We start from the raw sequence: 21,407 nt of genomic DNA on the forward strand, positions 1-21,407 counted from the left end.
CAAGGATTAAAAAAACACTAACACGTCATTGCTAAGGTGGTTTATACAATTAAACCAAAGTGAACTTATATAGGAAACTACATGTCTTGCTTAACGATTTTTGAGATAATCTTGCTTGATGAATTGTAAACATAATTGTTTGAGAATCCGCAGTTTATTATCTTCATTTTTATTTGTATTCTATATGAATACTTTAGATGCTATTAATATGAATAGTATATATTATACTGACATAGATTGAAATAATATATAGGTTGAAAGATTATACATATAAAGTAAGTAAGACATATTAAATAAATAAAAGGAATCGGCGATGTACAGTATAAATCTGTTCTTTATTTACCACAATCCATGTATATGTAAAAAATACTACGTACAATACCTTCCGTTTTGCACACACTCTGAATAAATAAATCATCTGCCTAATGGCAAAACGTAACCCCATCTCTTCTATATAGCTAGCTTACGTCGTCATAAATCATCCCAATCCCAATCCCAATAGTAGCCAATAATAGTGGTATTCTGTATCGCACGTACACGTGTAAGTGCGTCGAGTCGGTCACTACTCAGAGGTTCATGTCGAGCACGAGCGGCGCGTCCCCCTTGTGCACGTCGAAGGCGCGCCTGACCTTCCCGCCGGCTCCGGCGGCCAGCTCCAGCACGTACTTGCCGTGGAAGCCCCTGAACTTGAAGTTGCCGTTGGCGTCCACCGTCCCGCGCGCGTGCGACGTCCACTCCGTCCTGAGCCCGACGTACCTGCGGCCGGCCTCGCTGAGCGAGCCGTCGGCGTTGAGCAGCTGGCCGTTGGCGCGCCACATGTGGCCCTGCATGAAGCCCCAGAGCATGATCCCTCCACGGCGGGGTGCGCGAACGCCTCCCGCAGCACCGTCTCCAGGTCGTCGGCGCGCACGGCCTCGTCCGCCGCCGACACGTCCAGCTCCGTGATCCACACGGGGAGCTCCGTGGCGGCCAGCTTGTCGAGCGCGTCGCAGATCACGTCGCCGACGGGGTGCGTCACGTGGCCCTGCACCCCGATCCCGCCCACCGACGCGCCCCGCTTCTGCAGGTCGGTGATGAGGGCGACGTACTTCTCCGGCGTCGCGTTGGGGTCGTTGGCGTTCTCCACGTTGTAGTCGTTCACGAACAGCGCCACAGCGCCGCGGTCGATGGCCGCTCTCTCCAGGAACATGTGCGCGTCAGATGTCGTCGCCCAGTCCAATTAAGCCGAAGAAGGCCGGGTTGTTGCGGAACGCGATCGAAGCCTGCGTCCATCCCGCGAGTCGGCAAACTCGTCAAGCCGCGCGGGACGAAAGCGATGCGTGTGCATGCGTGCTGGACGGCAAACGCAAAGCCGCGCGCGGAACAAAAGCCCCGATCAGCAGCTGGACACATTTCTCGGGTGGGTGCGGGCGCAGGGATCCGGTTGACTTTGACTAATTAATTAATTAGATCCGGCTGACTTCATCGCTCGCCCAAAGAAACGGAAAGGCATGACGCGCGCAGCTCCTCCAAGTCCAACCAAGGGCAGCCACGGTACGAGATTTTGTTCTAAAAACATTACAGTAAAAAGCACCTACTCAACCAAGATGCGTATCAGATCGGACCAAACAAGTAATCAACGTGCTGGGTGCCAAGATGCGGATCGACTAACTTTATTTCTCCACCCACCCATCCGTGTCCATGATTCATACATACTCATAAATCGATTCATATATGCAGCAGCCCAGAAAATGCCTAGCTAGTAGATACAAAGCAAAGGAAGCGATCGAAACGATGATTAATTACCAACCTGATTGTTTCATTCATCGTGCCGCGCCGCGCCTCGCCGGCCCATCTCCCGCCTGCAGGACTCTTCCTCCGTCGAGCAATGGCACGGCACGCCGGCTAGTGTGATTTCGACGGCATTGGCAGCCTCCCTTCCTCCTCTCCTCTCCTCTCCTCTCCTCTCCTCTCCTCGACGAGTAAAGAGTCAAAGTCTAAGTCACACGCGACGCACGCGTTGGCTATACCCCTCCTTGTATATATAGATGGGAGGGCAAGGTTAGAGGAAAAAAAAAGAGCGGCAGATTGGAGCTCCCCAAAAAATTCGTGAGGCGAGCTCGCCACCACCGACCTGCCCATCTGGCTCACCGAGCTCGACGCATGCGAGACCGATTTGGACCTCCGTGCCGACGACTACGAGGTGGTGCTCCGGGAGGCGTACGCGCACCCGGCCGTGGAGGGGGTGGTGTTCTGGGGGTTTATGCAGGGACACATGTGGCGCCAGGACGCCTGCCTCGTAAACTCCGACGGCACTCTCAATTGCGCCGGCGAGAGGTCGGTCACCCTCACAAACTACGATTTCTACTCGTGATGCATTTGTTGAGGATTTTTCTGATTTACGACATGACTCGACCGCAGGTTCATAAATCTGCGACGGGAGTGGACATCGCACGCGCGCGGGAAGATCGACAAGTGACGGAAACTTCAAATTCAGAGGGTACCATGGATCGTACATCGTGCAGCTCGCGACGGCGACAGGGAAGATGCACAAGACGTTCAGCGTCGAGAAGGGGGACACGCCTCTGGTGCTGGATATGGATGTGTGACGACGGTTAATGCACTTACCTCACATATATAGTTCATACTGATAAATACACATACAAACACACTAAATTTTAACCAATGGTATTGGGAAAGGAATTGTACTACCACTTATAACAATTATAGTTTTACATTTCCACATTTGGGTATATATTTGGAGTATTGAGAACTACAAGGTAATTAAGGTGTTGTACTGGTCAAAGGTAACGAACATGAATGAATAAAGTAAACGAGCTATTCCTCGTTTTGTACCGATGAATGATGTGGACTTCTAGGCTCTGTTCTGGTATTGGATGTTTTTGTTTCGAAACAAAGACTTAATGTCTCAATTTCTAATCGTTTTACAACCTTCAGTAATGAAAATAAAATGATATACAGAGTACGTGAATCGAGACATAAGAGATTTTCATGAGACCTACCCGGAAATAGACTGCCTTGGAGGAAAATATATCTGGTGCACCCGCTTTATTTATGGTTCATCCGGTGCATCCCGAGGTTCAAAACAACCGCTGAAAGTCATCAAAAATACACTTGCATGCTAAATTCTACCATTTTGACCGGTACATATATATTGTGATAAATTGTTATTTAGGTTCAGTTGACTAAAATTAGTAGCCATTAATAAATAAAGTAAAAATAATAATTTTGTGTCAATTTTTAAAATCCAACTCAAGCCCTTACCATAATTCCCAATTTGACAATGTGCATGAACCTGCATCCCTAATCTAGTTTATGAGCCTGATTCTGAAATCACACCTCATATACACTGGCCCAAGAGATCTTTCTGACAACAACACATTAACATTTCTGTTCTTGATAGATTCATGTATAAAGGGCTCATGGCCTTGCTATGCTTAACACCTTGGTACTTCACATGGAAACTTTTTATGCGCATTCTAATTTGCACACATTTTGCTACGTGTACCATTTTCATTTTCACTTGTGTAATAATAAAAGTGTGCGAACATATTTGTCAAAATGATTTATCTAAAGTTTGTCTAAATTCGGATGTACCTAATGCTTAGATACATTTAAATTTAGACAAACTTCCGTTATGTTCAATGGGAGGGAGTGAGTACTTATAATATTTTCACAACTCTTACTATTAGTTGCCTATAGTACGTTCACAAAATTAGAACGAAAATAGACGACAAAAAATTAAAAGAAGAATACAACATATGATTTAGTATATAGTACTGGTCAATGTCCTATATAAAAGGCCAACATAAAATTGTGCGCCTTACATTTTGTGACAGAGAGAGTAATATTTTTGCGGGAATAATTACACTATAGGAATTCGTGAAGGTGCCGACGGGCCCATCCTAGGCCGCCAGCCTTTTATCTCGGGCCATCGGCGTAGGGCTCGAACCGGACCGCCCAGCAAATAGGCCGTCAGCATAGAAAAGCCGTCGACGTATTGCACTATGTGCTGGCGGCAACCATCAGCACAGAAAATCCGTCGGAATTGCCTGGCATGCGTTGCCCCTGGAGTTTTCGCCGTGACGGCGAATCGACCCCCCAAATTGCCTTTTAGTTTTTGAAAGAATATAAGGAAATGTTAGAAATTTCAAAAATAAAATCCTTTCAGATAACCATGTATTGTGTGTTCTAGTTGTTAGGAAAATTAATAAACATGAATTTTAATATACTACGCAAATGCCATCATGTTTCGGTAAAACTGTTTTTCTGGTTGCGGACGATCTCTAATGAAAATGTTTTATATATGAAAATATCTACGGAAATTTTTTAGATTCCTCAAAATCAAAAAGGAAATATGAGTTTTTTCATTCGGTGATTTTTTTTTAAAAAAAAATCAAATTCAGTTTCTTGTTATTTGAATACAAGATTATTACTACTTATTGATTGTTGTTTACTCAAATAGTTTTTTTTGGAATTTAAATAATCTAGAAGTGTGATGTTATGGCCCAAAGGTTAATACGATTGATAGGGTACTGTTGTCAAGGAAAGTATACCTTCTCTGCAAGAAACTCATAAGGAAGGAAGGAAAAAAGTTAAGTATGCTGAGATGGAAGCAGTTTAAGGATGAGTGACCGATGGGATGAGAGAGTGACCATGGGAAGTTTTACTATTGGTTTTCTTTTTTTTTTTTTTGGAAAACTGACAAATGGCCATTAACCTCTATGTCGACGGTTGCCGTCGGCATAGCCTACGCCGATAGCCATAGCCTAAGTCGATGATAACCTCAGCTATGTCGATGCCTTGTAATGCCGATGGCAAAATAGCATATGCCGACTGCTAGAAGTTGTTACAACCTTGACTGTTTCCTCTAGTGTTATAATATATTTTTTTGTCTTTTAACTATTATTTCTCCTTATTTATGTACGTGTACAACAATTTTTTGAGGGCAAACAGAGTTTTATAGATTAATCAGCAAAGTAATACACTCTTGGGCAATGAGGTCAGCAATGCCGGAGGAGCATGAGGTGTTCAGACCGCAAGCTGTCCAGATCTCAACCCCTTGTAGAAAAATCCACACTAATCTCGGTTCGTAACTGCCTTTAGGTTCGGTCGCTCAACCCAATCGGCACTAAAGCCCCCTCTTTATTCCGGTTGTGTTGTGAATTGGAACTAAAGGGTCTCCACGTGATTGATCTAGAGCTCTCGGGCTGGAGATGATTTAGTTATGGTTGGTGGAACACCAACCGGGACTAAAGAGCTCCATGTGTGGAATGCAGGAGCCCCCTTTCCTCTGTATTTTCCTTTTGATTTTTATTTTGTTTTTATCATTCAATTATTTTTCATTTAGTGTTTTTATTTTTATTTGGTTTTTTTCATTCAACTCGATGCTACTACATACAACAATGAAGGTACACAACATTGTCATGAATACAGTGATCGAAGTGACCTCTTTCTTCATGCTTGGTCGAACATATTACACACAGTACATATGCATATACAATATAATTTCTCTTACGATCCCCATTGTCTGAATATAAATTCCCGATGGTATTCTCTGGTTGGAGATATGACCTCCATAAGTAAGAATCCCGCCAATTTTCTTGAATTAGCGCAAGGTCGATGCTGTTGAATGACCTCAGTGGCTGGCTAGGAAGTTCCTGCACCCCGCTGAAGGCACCAGTCGGTTGTGAATTTTCAGTACTTAAACAACTTATAAGAGATGACTCATTTACAAACATAGTGTATGTAGTTTAGATGGAACAAACCCTAGCCGAGTGCTCTATTTTTTGAACTTCTTTCATCCATGTTTTGAAGACGGTCTTCTTTGTTTCTGTTCTCCGTGTTGTGGATTGTTGTATATTGTTGCAGTCACTCAGTGTACCAAAGGCTTTCCTCTCTACCTCCTATTTTTATATTGATTTTTATCGTTTTGATTGGTAATGATACAATGTCGGTTTGTAATTTCTTCGAGCTATAAACTATCTAGTTTTTATTTATCGATTAGGCCATGAAAGACAAACTTCAGTGTAGAATGAGAAAACTAAAATTAGAAATCAGAATGTTACATCTACTGTATTTCAGTACGTTTTACAGTTTAGTTCCTAACACGCAACATTTTGCACTGTAGAACAAACCGTGTAGTCCAATGTAAATAACATTAGCTCACTTAATATAGCCACTTATTTGCCGTATCTTATCTTACTTCTAAAAAATATCCAGATTGCTACTGACCTTGAAGCTCTTTCAATCCACACCACACCACACAAACATTAAAACATAACAATTACTGCATAGATCAGGCATCCCAAATATTACTGGCACGGGCGCAGCGTGCCACAGCACATATGCTTCCTAGTGTTACATTATGTGCGATGAGCTTCTAGTTGGGTTTGAGGAAAAAATGAATATATACAATTTTCGGAGAAATTAGGTGCCTTATTGTTAACTTACCCCTATCGAACAATCATTTAGTCATAGATGCATCATTATGATATTACACTAAGCAAAATTAACCAACACCACAATGCTGTTAATATAAACATATACTATTTTACTACCAAATTATATTTTCTACCATTGAAAATATATTTCTTAAATTTTGAATTTATGTTCCAAGTAAAGTGACATTTTTGGGGTTTTCGAACACTTATGGCAACTTAATGACATGTTGTTTATTTGACTTTCCATGTTGCAGAAAAAATAAGAATAATTTGTATGACACCATATTTCTTTTTGAAATGTATGTATATGTATGTGTTGAAATATTTTTACTAACCTTAGATGTGTAACTCACTCGAACTATAGCATATAGTCAAACAAATGTCTCTGTGTAGTTTCCAAAGTGCATGATTGGATATTAAGTTTAAGTAAATAAACATTTATAGGTATGTAAGGTGTCTACCTACAATGGGTTTGAACTTGAATAATATGCATTTCTCCCATTTAATGGGTTTTTAGGCTAATATATGAATTTGATGATGGGCATCATGATAAGTTTGCATCGCATGTGAAGATTTTTTGTGTTGATCAATGGGTAGGAGTGTCTATATGACAACCAAATTTGTAAAAACTTATATATTCTTAATATGTTAATGAAATCAAAGGCTCACAAACGCAATTCTAGGTTAGAATCCGATATTAACTAAACAACCTACGAAGACTAAGCAAGATATGGCACTATGAAAATAATTGTCAAGAAACAACTAATGGGCAATAAAATGACGTGTTCTTGAAGTACACACAACTACAAAGTGACTCTACGGACATAGGTCAGAACCACCGTGGCAATGGAAAAAGAGGTCATTGCGTGGGCTTTTTAATTGATGTGAAGTCCTTGATGGAAATCGAGATAATAAGACCAATTATATGAAACGGTCTTTGTTTGGTCTCCATTTCAATAATGTCATTCTCATTAGGTATGATTATTATGGTTCCACTTGTTTGCACTTAGCTTTATTTGTGTGTCTACAAAAGTAACATATGTTTCAAAATAGATTGAAATGTTTACATCACACACACTAAAATGACAACAAACTTCATTCATAACATAAAACAAATGTATCATTACATTTTTACCATAATATCACCGATTACACACTGTAATGTGAGTAGCAACAATTCTCACTAAGATATAAGATTTTCTACAAGATGACATACGATCTCCGGGTCGCAAAAAGGTTGGGAAGTTGTTTCATTCTTTTCCAAACCACCCCTTTGTCTTAAAGCTCACACAAAGACATATACATGAAAAATAAAAGCGAGAATATGAGTTCCACCTTAGCTCACTATACATATATAACATAAGAACACATAACACGTAAGAACATACTTACATCTCCATACCATAATTGTCGTCTTTGCAACATTCTTGTTTTGAGCCCTTACTCCTTGTGGAAAATGTGCAGAGCCACGTCTTTTGCAAACAAACCGCAAGGTAAGACAACCACGAAGAAGCAACATGAGCACGAAAGCACGACCAACAAAGTAGCCACTCAACAAACACAACCGCGAGGAGAAATCGATGCATCCCTAGAAAAGTAAAACCCACCGGAAGCAAGACCACCGACGTGCAACAACGAAGGCTGAACCCACCACCAAATGTCGCATGAAGAACAATACACAATTTAAACCCCTGGATGGAGAAAAAAAACGCGCACATGATCAAAAGAAGAGTGGCGAAAAAAGAAAGAGAGGAGCCTTATATGCAACGGCCAAGGCTGTAGGATAACGTAGCATAGAAAACAAAAATTTTCCTACCGCGAACACGCAATCCAAGCCAAGATGCAATCTAGAAGACGGTAGCAACGAGGGGGTATCGAGTCTCACCCTTGAAGAGATTCCAAAGCCTACAAGAGGAGGCTCTTGTTGCTGCGGTAGACGTTCACTTGCCGCTTGCAAAGCGCGTAGAAGATCTTGATCACGATCGGTTCCGGCGCCACGAACGGGCAGCACCTCCGTACTCGGTCACACGTTCGGTTGTTGATGAAGACGACGTCCACCTCCCCGTTCCAGCCGGGCAGCGGAAGTAGTAGCTCCTCTTGAATCCGACAAAGCACGACGGCGTGGTGTCGGTGGCGGTGAAGAAGTCCGGCGGAGCTTCGCTAAGCTATGCGGGCAATATGGAGGAGAGGAGCTTGGCTAGGGTTTGGGAGGGGTGGCCGGCCACTCTATGGGGGTGGCCAGCTTGTGGTCTTAGGGTGGGCGGCCCCCTCCCTTGGCCCCTCATTATATAGGTGGATCCCAAGTGTTGGTGTCCAAGTCTTCGAATAAGACCCGAAACCAAAACCTTCCATAAGAGGGGAAACCTAGCCCAACTAGGACTCCCACCCAAAGGGTGGGATTTCCACCTCCCATGTGGGGGTGGTCGGCCCCCTATGGTGGAGTCCACTTGGGACTCCACCCCATCTAGGGCTGGCCGGCCATGATGGTTCCCACATATTCAACGATGACTTTAGTGATCGAATGAACCATTCACATATATTACCAATTCCCTTTGTCTCGCGATATTTTACTTGTCCGAGGTTTGATCTTCGGTATCACTCTATACCTTGTTCAACCTCGTCTCCTGACAAGTACTCTTTACTCGTACCGTGGTATGTGGTCTCTTATGAACTCATTCATATGCCACGCTGCTTCTTCTCCGCTGCCGGCTTCCGAGATCCATTGGATGATCTTCATGCTCGCGCCCGAGCTGCCTCTCTTCGGCTACTAGTACACTCACGGTTTTCTTCATCACATCCATTTCCGTTACCAACCGCGCCACAACATCTTTTTCCCGATCCATCTTTCTCTTACGGCTTCGTAACCGTACGGGTCATCGTTCGGGGAACCCTATTTTCCACGGAATGGGCCCCATGCCTCGTACACGTCCCTCCGTGTTCAGGATTCCCGAGGGCTTTTGTCGTGGCGTCGTTCTCTCCGTTGAACTTGATCTTCCCCTCTTGAGCATCCCTCATTGCCTCAATAAGCTTTTTGGTGGGTGTAATTATTTTGCCCCGATAAACACACTCCCTCGTCTCCGGGTTCAGCCGATCCCCCATGCCCGTACCACCAGCCTTTGGCCCTTGGGTCCCATCCCTCCGTACCCGGACGGATTCCTCGCGCCCTCAGCCTCGTTCTCCATCTTCTCCCACCTAGGCTGCCAAAAGCGATACCCTCCTGGCCCCATTTTATGATTGTACTCCTTCTTGGCCGCATTTTCCTTATTTTTTTTCGATAGTTCAAGGAACTGCTCCGATTTCTTTTGCTTCACAAATTCTGGCCAATCATGTTGCGGTTTCTCATATTGTCCTTTGAAAACCGGAGTCTTGCCCTGGTTGACAAAGTCATGGGCTAGATTTTGCTTGTATTTCCGAATGCGTTGGCCATCCTAGAAAGAGCGAACTGTTTGACTAGCTTGCGCCTCTTCTTGTTTTCCGCAATCTTGTTACCCTCCTCATCGTATTTGCGGTATTCCGGAGGTAGAACGAAATGTTCCATAAGCTTGTTGAAGCAATCTTTTTTTCTCTCTTATCGACAAAAGTGAAACCAACACGTGCCTTCTTTGGCTCATTCCACTCCTGGCGGGTGATCGAGACGTTGTCTCTAACAACGGCTCCGCATTGGCCGACAAACTTGGTGGCGTTCTTGCTGGGCTCCAGCGGCTCTGCCGGTTGCTTCGTCGACAACATCGATGGTGCATGTTTCTCCCGCTTTCATCGTCTTGGTTGCGCCACGCTTTGACGACGTACTCGATTTTTTCGACGATCCGGCCGAGGGCTAAAATAAGAAAGAGAGTCGCGCGCGTTAGTACACACACATTTATTCAAATCAGTTAGTTGTATCACCGTACGCTCAATATGTATATATATATACCTCGGCGCCGGAGGTGGTTGCTACTTCCAATTGAAGATCGTCGTTTATCGACGTTTCTTCGGCATCATCTTGCTGACGGCGCCCTTCATCTTCACCCTCAAGGTTCAGATAAGAAGAGATATCATCTTCTTCTTCTCCGGTCGGCACAAATGGAATATCGCCATTTATGATGCCGAACATATGGTCTTCAGCGTCCGGATCATAGTTCTCCGCAATCGGGTCAGCTCTATCGTCCGCCATATGTCGGTCCCGAAAACATGTAGTCAAAACAAATTAATTAAGTGAAGAAGGGGCGGTGGCGGTGGCGAAAGGGCGGTGGCAAAAGGAGAGGGCGAGGAAGGGGTGGGAGAGGGTGTCGCGGCGGATTCATCGGACAAGTGCCGTGGCGAGGGGGAAGGGCGACGTGAACCGGTTGGGCAAACAGAGACGGCGTGGGACCGGTGGCGAAAGGGGGGCGGCGATGGCGAAAGGACGGTGGCCCTCACCACACCCCCTCCGTATACGCGCGGGGTCGGTGTGTGCATGCATGTCTCTCTCTCCATCTCTAAAAACAAAAAAAGCGCCGCCCCCGCCCCTCCGTATACGCGCGGGGTACCGGGTTTGACGTCGTTATTAAGTTTGACGCGCGGGTACGTACCGGTTCCGTTTGACGCGCGGGTACCGGTTCCGTAAAATAACTAATTCATGTTAAGTTATTTTTTTGTTAAGTTAATTATTTATCCGTCGTTATTCTGCAGGTCGGTGATCAGGGCGACGTACTTCTCCGGCGTCGCGTTGGGGTCGTTGGCGTTCTCCACGTTGTAGTCGTTCACGAACAGCGCCGGCGCCGGGTCGATCGCCGCCGTCTCCCGGAACATGTGCGCGTCGATGTCGTCGCCGAGCCGCTGCCGGAAGAAGCTGCCGTGGAGCATCTCGTTGTTCACCTCGTAGCACGGGAAGCGGCCGTTGTAGCGGGACACGAGGCTCTTGATCCGGGACTCCACGGCGGCCTTGAGCTGGCCGGGGTTCAGGGCGCGCACCCACGGCTGCACCGAGTTCTCCACCGCCCAGAAGATGCAGTGCCCGCGCACCGGCTTCTTGTGCTGGTCGCAGAGGGCGATCCGACTTGCTGATGCAAGCTCCGATCGGCACGACGTTGTCCAGCTGGACCACCCGGATGGACGCGCCGTTCACGGTCACCGACGCCGCCGCGTCGTCGTTCGCGCCTCTCGCTCGTGCGGAACGAAAGCGATGCGGGCCCCGATCAGCAGCTGGGTGCGGGCGCCGTGACTACGCGAAACCTGCGCGTCCTGGATGGCCGAGTTGCGGAACGCGAATCCTGCGCGTCGCCAAAGTCGATCACGTCGCGCGGAACCAAAGCGATGGGTGACTAATTAATTACTCCGCCGTGAAAGGCACCAAGAACTAGACGCGCGCTCTCTTCTCATCCAATCCAACCAAGGGCAAAGTACCAGCAGACTTTGTTCTAAAAAACAATAAAAAGCACCTACTCAATCAACCAAGATGCGCATCAGATCGGACCAAGATGCGGATCCATCCATCCCGGAATTTACAAGACTAACTCTATTTCTCCATCCACCAATCCGCCCGTCCATGATTCATACGGAGTAGTAGTAGTAAATCATAACCAATAAATCGATTCATGCATGCAGCAGCCCAGAAAGGCCTAGATACTAAAAAAAATAAACAAAGGAAGCGATCCACACAATGATTGATTAATTACCAACCTGCATATTGTTCCATGGCGCCTCGCCTCGCCGGTCCATCGATCTCCCGCCTGCGCGCACGACTCTTCCTCCGTCGAGCGATGCAACGGCACGCCGGCTAGTGAATTCGACAACATTGGCAGCCTCCCTCCTGTCCTCTCCTCGACGAGTAAAGAGTCAAAGTCTAAGCCACACGCGACGCACGCGTTGGCTGTACCCCTCCTTATATTTATAGATTGGGAGGCAATATTAGAGGAAAAAAGAGCGGGAGATTTGGGCTCTCCAATTTTTTTTGTTTGGTGGGAGAGAAAGCTGGAATGGTCAAGATGGAAACAATGGAACGGCCAAGATGAAAATATCCACGGATCGCTCTAGTGTCATGCATGGTCTTCCGCTGGTGGTTAAATGCCTTCCACTGATTATGGGGAAATTAATGGCAGAGAAGCAAACCACCCGTATTCCAAGGGGCAAGGGCTAATCATACTCCCTCTGTACCGGTTTATTAGAGCAAGTACAGTAAGATATATACTCAGCTGGCTATAAGAGATAAAATATCATAAATTTCCTTACTTAGAGAAGAGAGATTAGGAGAGAGAAGAGAAATTTGCGTGAATGCCTGCGTTTAATTACTGCATGCAACCAAAATGAAAGGGAACTCGTGCATGCATTGGTCAAACCCAACTAACGGAGAGAGAGGATCGCTGCTATCCAAGAACAGACCCAATCAAAACACCTATTAATTAGAAATCTAGCCTAATTTCTTGGGACTTTCCTAATTTTATAATAAAACTAGTAAACCTGTATGAAGGGAGTACCTGAGTCTCACCTCATTAAGCCCATCTGTATGTCGCCTCTGTTTTCGGGCTAATCATACCTAAGTCTTACCTCATCACGCCCATCAGACCGTCGCCTCTGTTTTCAATGGCAAGGCACGTATCAGTTGGATTTATTTTCTGCAGCGATGAACTTGCTATCTCTCTTACTAAGCGCAGGTGTTGCTTCCAAAGAGGTGAATTAAAGTTAGGACATTCAACCTAATATGTGTTTTACACGGAGAAAAAAAAATTGTCATCTGGATTCCATACGATTCATTGCTGTGGACCGTAAATGAATAGTACACATTTTTCCTTCCTGCTTTGTTTTCTTTAGTGACTTGTTCCTGATTCAATTCCTTGCCTTTGCATGGAAATATCACCTACAGAAATAATGGCTTTAAGCCATTAACCACAAAAAACTAAGCTTTTCACAAAAAACAATAACATTATCATTATGGATTGAGTTTACACACATCCCACATGTTATATGTACCATCTAGCCTGTGTGGATATAAAATACATGAGAGAAGCCACTACTAGTGTATATGTATTAAGTCGCTAACATGACATTGGGTTTCATGTATATGCCAATCTACCAAAGCACCAAGCCTTCTTCTCAACAAAAAGCCAGCTAGTGCAACCTTGAGCTTTTTGGCGAGACCCTCGATGATCCCCACCCTGATGGTATGCTGCTAGGCACATCCTCGATCACCCATCCAACCGCGTCTTCTCCACCGGCAAGGGCCAGACACACATCCAGCCGCTCCAAGTAGGCACTACACCATGCCAAATAGCAAGCACTCGGGACTGATATGGTCATCCCTGCCATACACAAAAACCTTTCTTCAGCAAAGAGGTAAATACAACTCCATGCTAATCTATACTCCCCGATGATGCTCTCTATCAAGCTGAGACAGTAACAATCATATAGACATTAAATACCCATTCAATAAGTAAACTATTTTAAGGCTTGAAGCTCTATCTCTTTCCGGACTCGACTAAAATAGGTTTGTGCTCCAGTGCTCCACAAGTATAAGTATGCCAAGATCAAGACGGTTGACAGTGGTCTACAAGGCAACAGTTGGGCACGGGACATTCATGGGGTTATGGGCATACACGAGATAGGACAATACCTGAGGCTTTGGCAGCTGGTACAACACACCCACCTTCGGGAGGAGCTAGATCGCCCGCAATGGAGACGGACAGCCCATGGCACATACACAACCAAGTCTTGCTACCTCGCTACCTTCCATGGATCCATGACCTGCTCCACCTGGAAGCTCACTGGAAGCCATGGGCGCCACAGCGGGTAAAATTATTCGATTGGCTCACGGGCCAAGACAGATGCTAGACCGCCAACCACCTTACGCAACGAGGTGTGCAACACCATCCCCGCTGCCCACTCTGTGACCAGGAGCCTCGGGACCATGCAACACCTAATATTGGTAGCAGCATGCAAAGGTAGACACACCCAAGCCCTTGCGCAAGGGACTCGCATCTGCTGCCTTGCTCACACCATTGACCTACAACAGAATACACAAGCATAAGGATTCTTTTTTCAAAGATCACCACAAGCTATAGGCTCAGTACTTCAAAACAAGGTTCTGTACCATTATATAAAGGTGCTCAATGGAAAGGGAAGCAAAGAAACTCCAACAACTAAACCATTGGACACCTATGAAATGATTACCAATTTTCTGAACATGCCTCGAACTGCAAATATTTATGTATCAGGAAAATACATTTGAAAAAGAATGTGTGTAGATGTACATGAGAGAGAATATGGGTTCCCTCCATAACCATGCATGCATAATAAGGATTTACTAGCGTGGCTTCATATTATAACCGCGGCTACTGTCTTAGCCTTCCTCTGAATAAGATTTTCATTTTCCGTAATCAGAAACAAGGTTCGTATATGGTCTTATCACCAATGATAGATCAAGTTATTTCAACCGCTAACACCTGTTCTATTCAAAAATCCATTTGAGCATGTAACACAGACTACAAAGTATGCTGGAGCACAGCTGACAAAAAGGACATGCGCATAATCTAGTATGGTAGACAGCAAAAGCATACATACTAGAATAGTGTATATGAAGCAGGGATAATATATGAAGTCTGAACTCATATCATGATACTTTGCCTTACAATTTGTTTTCCTCTTTCTTTCATGACCGTTCTGCTCTTGCACGAGTTCCTCTTCATCCTTAATTTCAACAGCTTTTGGCGTAGCCTACATGCAAAATCCTCATTGTCAAACAAAGAAGATGAAAATTGCTACAAAGTAGAAACATGTACTGAAAGACATAAATAAAATGTTGAGCAAATGAGAGATGCGTACATCTGTGATCCGGACCATCTTCTTAAGTATAAACTCCGAACAGAGTTGCGTCCATCCAACTTGCTGAACCATGCCTTTGCATCAAAAGCTTGTCTTGGCATCCTCTTCTCTCTTTCTAGCATCCTCTTCTTCTTCGGCCTTAAGTCAGGCCTTGCATATATTGAATTGTATCCAGAAACTCATCCGCCATCTCCTCAACCTTCAGTATCGAACTAATCACATTATGTAAAAGGATCAAAAATGTTACGAGAAACTCGACAGACATAATACAAACATCGCCACCAAACAAAAACAAACAGAAAATCAACAAATAAATCTAGAAACGGAAGCTTGTAGGATTAAATCACCTTATCCTCTAGAACATAAATAGGTTATATTGCACAGAAATGCATCAATCCACTAACTTTTGCCAAAATTTGGTACTCCCGTTACTATAGTCCAACTACCCGGGAAAACCTTCCTATGGGAAAATAAACAAGATCACACGAGAAATCGTGGATGATGAATGAAAGTCTGCAACTACAACTGCTGTTATGCTCCATTTCAATCCCCATATTTTTAGCGCAGGCTAGACACCGAAACTCGGAATAATCTAGTTGTTTTCAGCTAGATCAACGAGATTGCCCATAATAAGTTAAAGATTAAGTATTCACGCCAAACGTCAGCAGCTATTGCGCTCAGGAAATGACCTTCCATGTGCAAATGAAAAAAAAAACAAGACTTTATCAAATACAGCACACATACGAATCGGACTGAGCCACCCAAGTTCACAACTTGAAACAGCAATAAAAGACAAAAAAAAATCAAGTAAAACAAAACAAGTCAAAGCAAGTCGTCGCCACAAGACCAACATGCCTCCACCACCACCTCCGACGACGGCGGGCAGCTGCCAAGCGCAGACCTACCAGCTAATATCCAGGCCGGAACAACAACTCGTCCTAGTTTATCACCGTCGTATGCTGGTGGGTTTCTTGCAGCAGGACGGTGTCAGTGAACAAGACCATGCGAGCTGCTTGATGTTCGTCCTCCATTAGCCGCAATAGCTACCTACACACAATCAAGGGAATAAGTGAATGCACAAAATAAAAAAGTACCTAGAATCCTAATTTACAAGGCAATACTTGGATGAATCTTTTTAACCATCATGTGATGATTACTCTGTACAACACCAGCTGCATGCATATAATCTTTGATACCCAATTGAACAAAAAAAAGGAAATACTTTTTAAGATGCATTGGACTGGCAAAAACAAGTTGTTCTCCCACATTGCCACTAGTTCTAATATTCTTTGGCATCAACTAGTGGCCAGAACAAAAATTGTCTGTCATTAAGGACATAGAATCTCGTACAGGACCGCTCTATGGTTACTAATGAGTGAAACCTTTGCCATCGGAACAAAGAGCTATATGGTTACTTAACCTAGAACGGTACAAAATTCTTAAAAAAAAACTTAGTCTTCTCCGGGAACACAACATCAATGTCAACCTCGATCAGAGTTTGACCCATACGTAGGTTAATTGTGATGCTAAGATGTCTGAGTACTTGTATCACCAATCATTTCTTCCCCACCTTCCCCACTTGAAATAAGCATACATACTAGAACTCGTATATATGTAGCAGGGGACAATATATGAAGTCTAAACTCACGTCACTGTACTGTGGCTTAGAATTCGCTTTCACCTTTCTTCCACGTTCCTTCTTCTGCTCTTGAACAGGTTCATCTTCATCCTTTATTTCAATAGCTTTTGTCCTAGCCTACAGGTAAGAACAACATTGTGAACAAAAAAGGGCAAATAATTAAATAACAAGTACCGAAAGACATAAATAAAATGGTGAGCACACAAGTGAGAGACCCGTGCAGTTGTGATATGGTCCTTCTTATCAAGTAGAAATTCCAAATAGAGCTATGTTTGTGTCAGCAGCTCATCCAACTTTCCTGAACCATGCCCTAAGCATCAAAAGCCTATCTTGCAGCCTCTTCTCTCTTTCTGACCTCCTCTTCTTTTTCGACCTTAAGCCAGGCCTGATATAACTCGTCTACCTCCATCATCACCTCCATGATGAGGGATGCATTTTCATTCTTTATCCAAGCAGCCGGGGGTGGCCTCATGGATCAAAATCCTGCCTTGCGGCATCTTCTCTCTTTCGTGCATCCTCTTCTCCTTTGGCCTTAAGCTGGGCCTAGTATAACTCCTCTTCCTCCGTCATCACCTCCGTGATGAGGGATGCATCGTCATTCTTTGCCTGAGGGTAATAGGCAGAGAAGAAGTTGCATCCACAAACTCAGCAGCTGTCTCCTAGGCATAGTTCATATCAGGACAAGCAAATCAGAATTGTATAAGCACTGAACTAACAAATGGTGAACAAGTTCATGCAATAGATATGAACACAAATGCAGCATTTGAGTCAACCGGGAATAAGAAGGTATCTTTGAATGTCGGTGGGCTTTGGGGCGAGCAACTTGACACTACCTGCATAAAGATATACACTTGGAATTATGAAGACATATTCAACAATATAGAACTTGCATTTTCACATACAAGCATAGCTAGTTCTGGACGGCGACGTACTGGACCAGGGTGCGGCGAGTGAAGCACGGATGGGTCCTTGGCGGCAACGGAGGGCAGCATGAAAAGCCTCACACCCTAACCGATGGCACCGCTGGAGTCCGTAGAGCATCACCAAGCACAAGTAAATGGCAGGGCCGGGGGCAAGTCAAACATGCACGACGAGGGAATCGACCGCGGAGAAGTGCCCGAGCTGCATATCAAGTACATGAAAATATAAGCTTGACAGATCCGAATGCTTGACATAGAGAATTTTCAAGTACAATTTATTTTGCTTCAAATCATTGCATGTTGTTTAACTAACAAGCACCACTTTATCAGGGAAGTAAGGAACTTAGAACATAATAATTATATATATATATCTAGTAATGATCTGCGGGTAGCAATGTTCTATACTAGTAGACTGTCCGCTGCTACCAATTATTTTTTATTAAAATCATACAAATACATGTTTCATTTCATGCCAAACAAGCCAAGTGAGTAAATACGGCAGATTCATATGGTACATTTAAAGGGGCCAGAAGACAGCAAAACAATGACAAACACACATTCAACAACAGATTAGCAACGGGAGTGAATCTAAGTGGGACAGCCATTTTCCAAGACTAAAGGGAACTCACTTTGCATATTTTTTCCAATCTTTTAGTCATTTATGTATATGATGTAGAAACTTCAGCAAGCACAAATACGAGTAATGTGAACTGAGACACAATCCAACACCTAAATATGTACATCAGTTTTGACACCATGGTTCAGAATTACTGTTCACCATTTGAATAGATCACGTTAATTTACAAAGAAGAAACTGCAGACCAAACCAAGATAAGGACATTATTATTTCGAGTAAACACACTACCTTCACTACTTCGGACCAGTGGTGCTGTTGCCTTCGCTCAGCTCCAGCCGCTCCACACTCCGGAAGATGCCCTCTCCTTCTTGCGGACAATGACACATACTTCAAAGCACAAGCTCTATGAGCTCTCTGCACATTGCAAATTGCATCAACATAACAATATATGTAGTGAATGCTAATTGTCGGTCGTGAATAGAGCACGTATAAGGGTACGTTACAGTTTGGGAGCGGACCTCCCAGGTGGCGATGGCGCAAGACAAGGTCTTGCTCTTCGAGTGTCCGCAGCCTCTGTCATCATCGTGGCCGCTGACACGTAGACCCGGGAGGCAGGGAAAGAGTGAGAATAGTAGCAAGCAAGCCACCAGAGAGGTAAATCCCTTGTCATCTGAACACCTAACATAGCCAGGCTTAGAAGTAGCAAAATAAATCAAAGCAGCAGCAAAAAAATAAAATGTCAAAATGAACCATTCAAATTGTACAAGCAGAGAAATATATGTGTAATCCGACTGAAAAATATGTGCACATTACATATGTTCAGATAGAGCTGATTTGGTACTAAGAGTTTCTGCACCTAAACGCGAAAAGCAGTAGCATTCAAAGAAAAAAAAATCCTTAGTATTCCACATGAAAGATATTTACCTAGAGAAATCAAATTGCCCATTTGCATCGCATATCATTCATATCAGTAGCTGATCCTATTAATGCTAGTTGCTCTTATTCCTCCTCCTGTACACAACATGTCATTCATCCATTATCCCTGTTAATAGTTCATATCAATACAACCGAACTAGTGAAAAAAGCTATCTTTACCTACGTACTTTCCTCGTGTATACGATTATGAAAAATGGTAACTATACGAATTATTAAATACATAGCTGCCAATTTAAATTGAATTAATAAGATATTAACATAAAAAAACACCATGGAAAATGGTATACTATAAGTATTATTACGTACCTACATAGCAGCGTCACCGGTGCACGCATCCTAAACCACTTCCTGGTGCGTCTTTCTTGCTAACTAACTTCCAACACCATTGCTGATTAAGCAGTTTAATGACAAGTTTTGTTTATTGAAGAAAATCCTACTGATCTTTGTAATAGCTATAAGGTGCCTAGCGAGCATTACGTATGCTTACATAAGAAGATTACACCTGTCAAAGTCTCAAATGTTTTGAACAAATTCTCATAAAGTTATCCATCATTTTGTACTACGCAACATGAATCAAAAAAATGAGTATATATATATTTACACAGTAAACAGATTGCAGTATTCTAACTGTAATTAAAAGCAGCAATCCAATCAATTAATTAGCCTTGTTCAAAAAAAAAAAAATCAATTAATTAGCAGCTACAACAAACTAGGCAAAAGACACAGCCTGGTCTGATTTATATCTCACGGTAATGGGACAACTACTCACAATCCAGTAGTTGGACACTGGTCATAACCCCCAGAGCATGATCCCCTCCACGGTCGGGTGCGCGAACACCTCCCGCAGCACCGTCTCCAGGTCGTCGGCGCGCATCGCCTCGTCGGCCGCCAACACGTCCAGCTCCGTGATCCACACGGGAGCTTGGTGGCCGCCAGCTTGTCAAGCGCGTCGCAGATCACGTCGCCGACGGGGTGCGTCACATGGCCCTGCACCCCGATCCCGCCCACCGACGCGCCCCGCTTCTGCAGGTCGGTTATCAGCGCGACAATATTGCAAATGTTGACAAAAGAAGTCAACATAACTCAATAGTTTATATATTGCATGTGACCTATTGAAAAGTAAAAGATTTACTGCATGATGAATATAAGAAAAGTAATTTGGTGTTTCTGAACTTTGGATAAACATTAAAGAAAACCAGAAATAACTAGAAAAAAATCACAGCATGTATCTGGATTAATAAAAAACATCCACTTCCTTAAAAGGTCACTGCGAGACTGACGCATATAGGCGTCTTTAGATGATGGAAGTGGCATCATCATCTTGGTAGCAAGCTCATCAATCACGGTTTTGATCATTTTCAGTAAAGGCTCAACAATTTTGGTCTACATATGAATAGCAATAGACCTCAGCAAAACATACTAATGTAGAGAAAATGATACAACATGTAGTAGTAGTAGTAGGCTTGTTATTTTTTATGTTGTTTATCTCTTTGTTTCCTTTTATTTTCTTTTTTATGCTTTCTTATGTCCTTTTTTGTTTTTTTGTTAAAATTGTTCATGTTAAATAAATATCTATCCAATTATGTTTGGACTTTCTTGTGCACCAACTTAAATAGTAACACATTAAATAAACCGGTACATCTGTCATTTATTTACCACAATCCGCGTATATGTGAAGTGTGTGAACATAAAATAGTAGATATTTTAAAATTTTAAAATGTGTTTTTTACACCTTTTTTATAATGAGTGCATCTACGGCTATAAACCAAAACACCACCTCCATAAATTTGTTGTTTATTTACGGCAATCCACGTATACATAATAAAAAAGTACTACAATACCTTCCCTTTTGCACACACGTAATTTACATAATATAAGATCGTCACAAGGATTAAAAAAACACTAACACGTCATTGCTAAGGTGGTTTATACAATTAAACCAAAGTGAACTTATATAGGAAACTACATGTCTTGCTTAACGATTTTTGAGATAATCTTGCTTGATGAATTGTAAACATAATTGTTTGAGAATCCGCAGTTTATTATCTTCATTTTTATTTGTATTCTATATGAATACTTTAGATGCTATTAATATGAATAGTATATATTATACTGAC

At 43.4% G+C, this 21,407-nt stretch overlaps 1 pseudogene; it reads right to left on the reverse strand.

Annotated features, from left to right (window-relative positions):
- Positions 1-566: 566 nt before the first annotated feature.
- LOC124664430 lies at positions 567-20,370 on the reverse strand (annotated as a pseudogene).
- Between the last annotated feature and the right edge of the window lie 1,037 nt (positions 20,371-21,407).

This window comes from Lolium rigidum, chromosome 6 (assembly GCF_022539505.1).
Source record: "Lolium rigidum isolate FL_2022 chromosome 6, APGP_CSIRO_Lrig_0.1, whole genome shotgun sequence".
In the NCBI taxonomy this organism is placed as follows: domain Eukaryota; kingdom Viridiplantae; phylum Streptophyta; class Magnoliopsida; order Poales; family Poaceae; genus Lolium; species Lolium rigidum.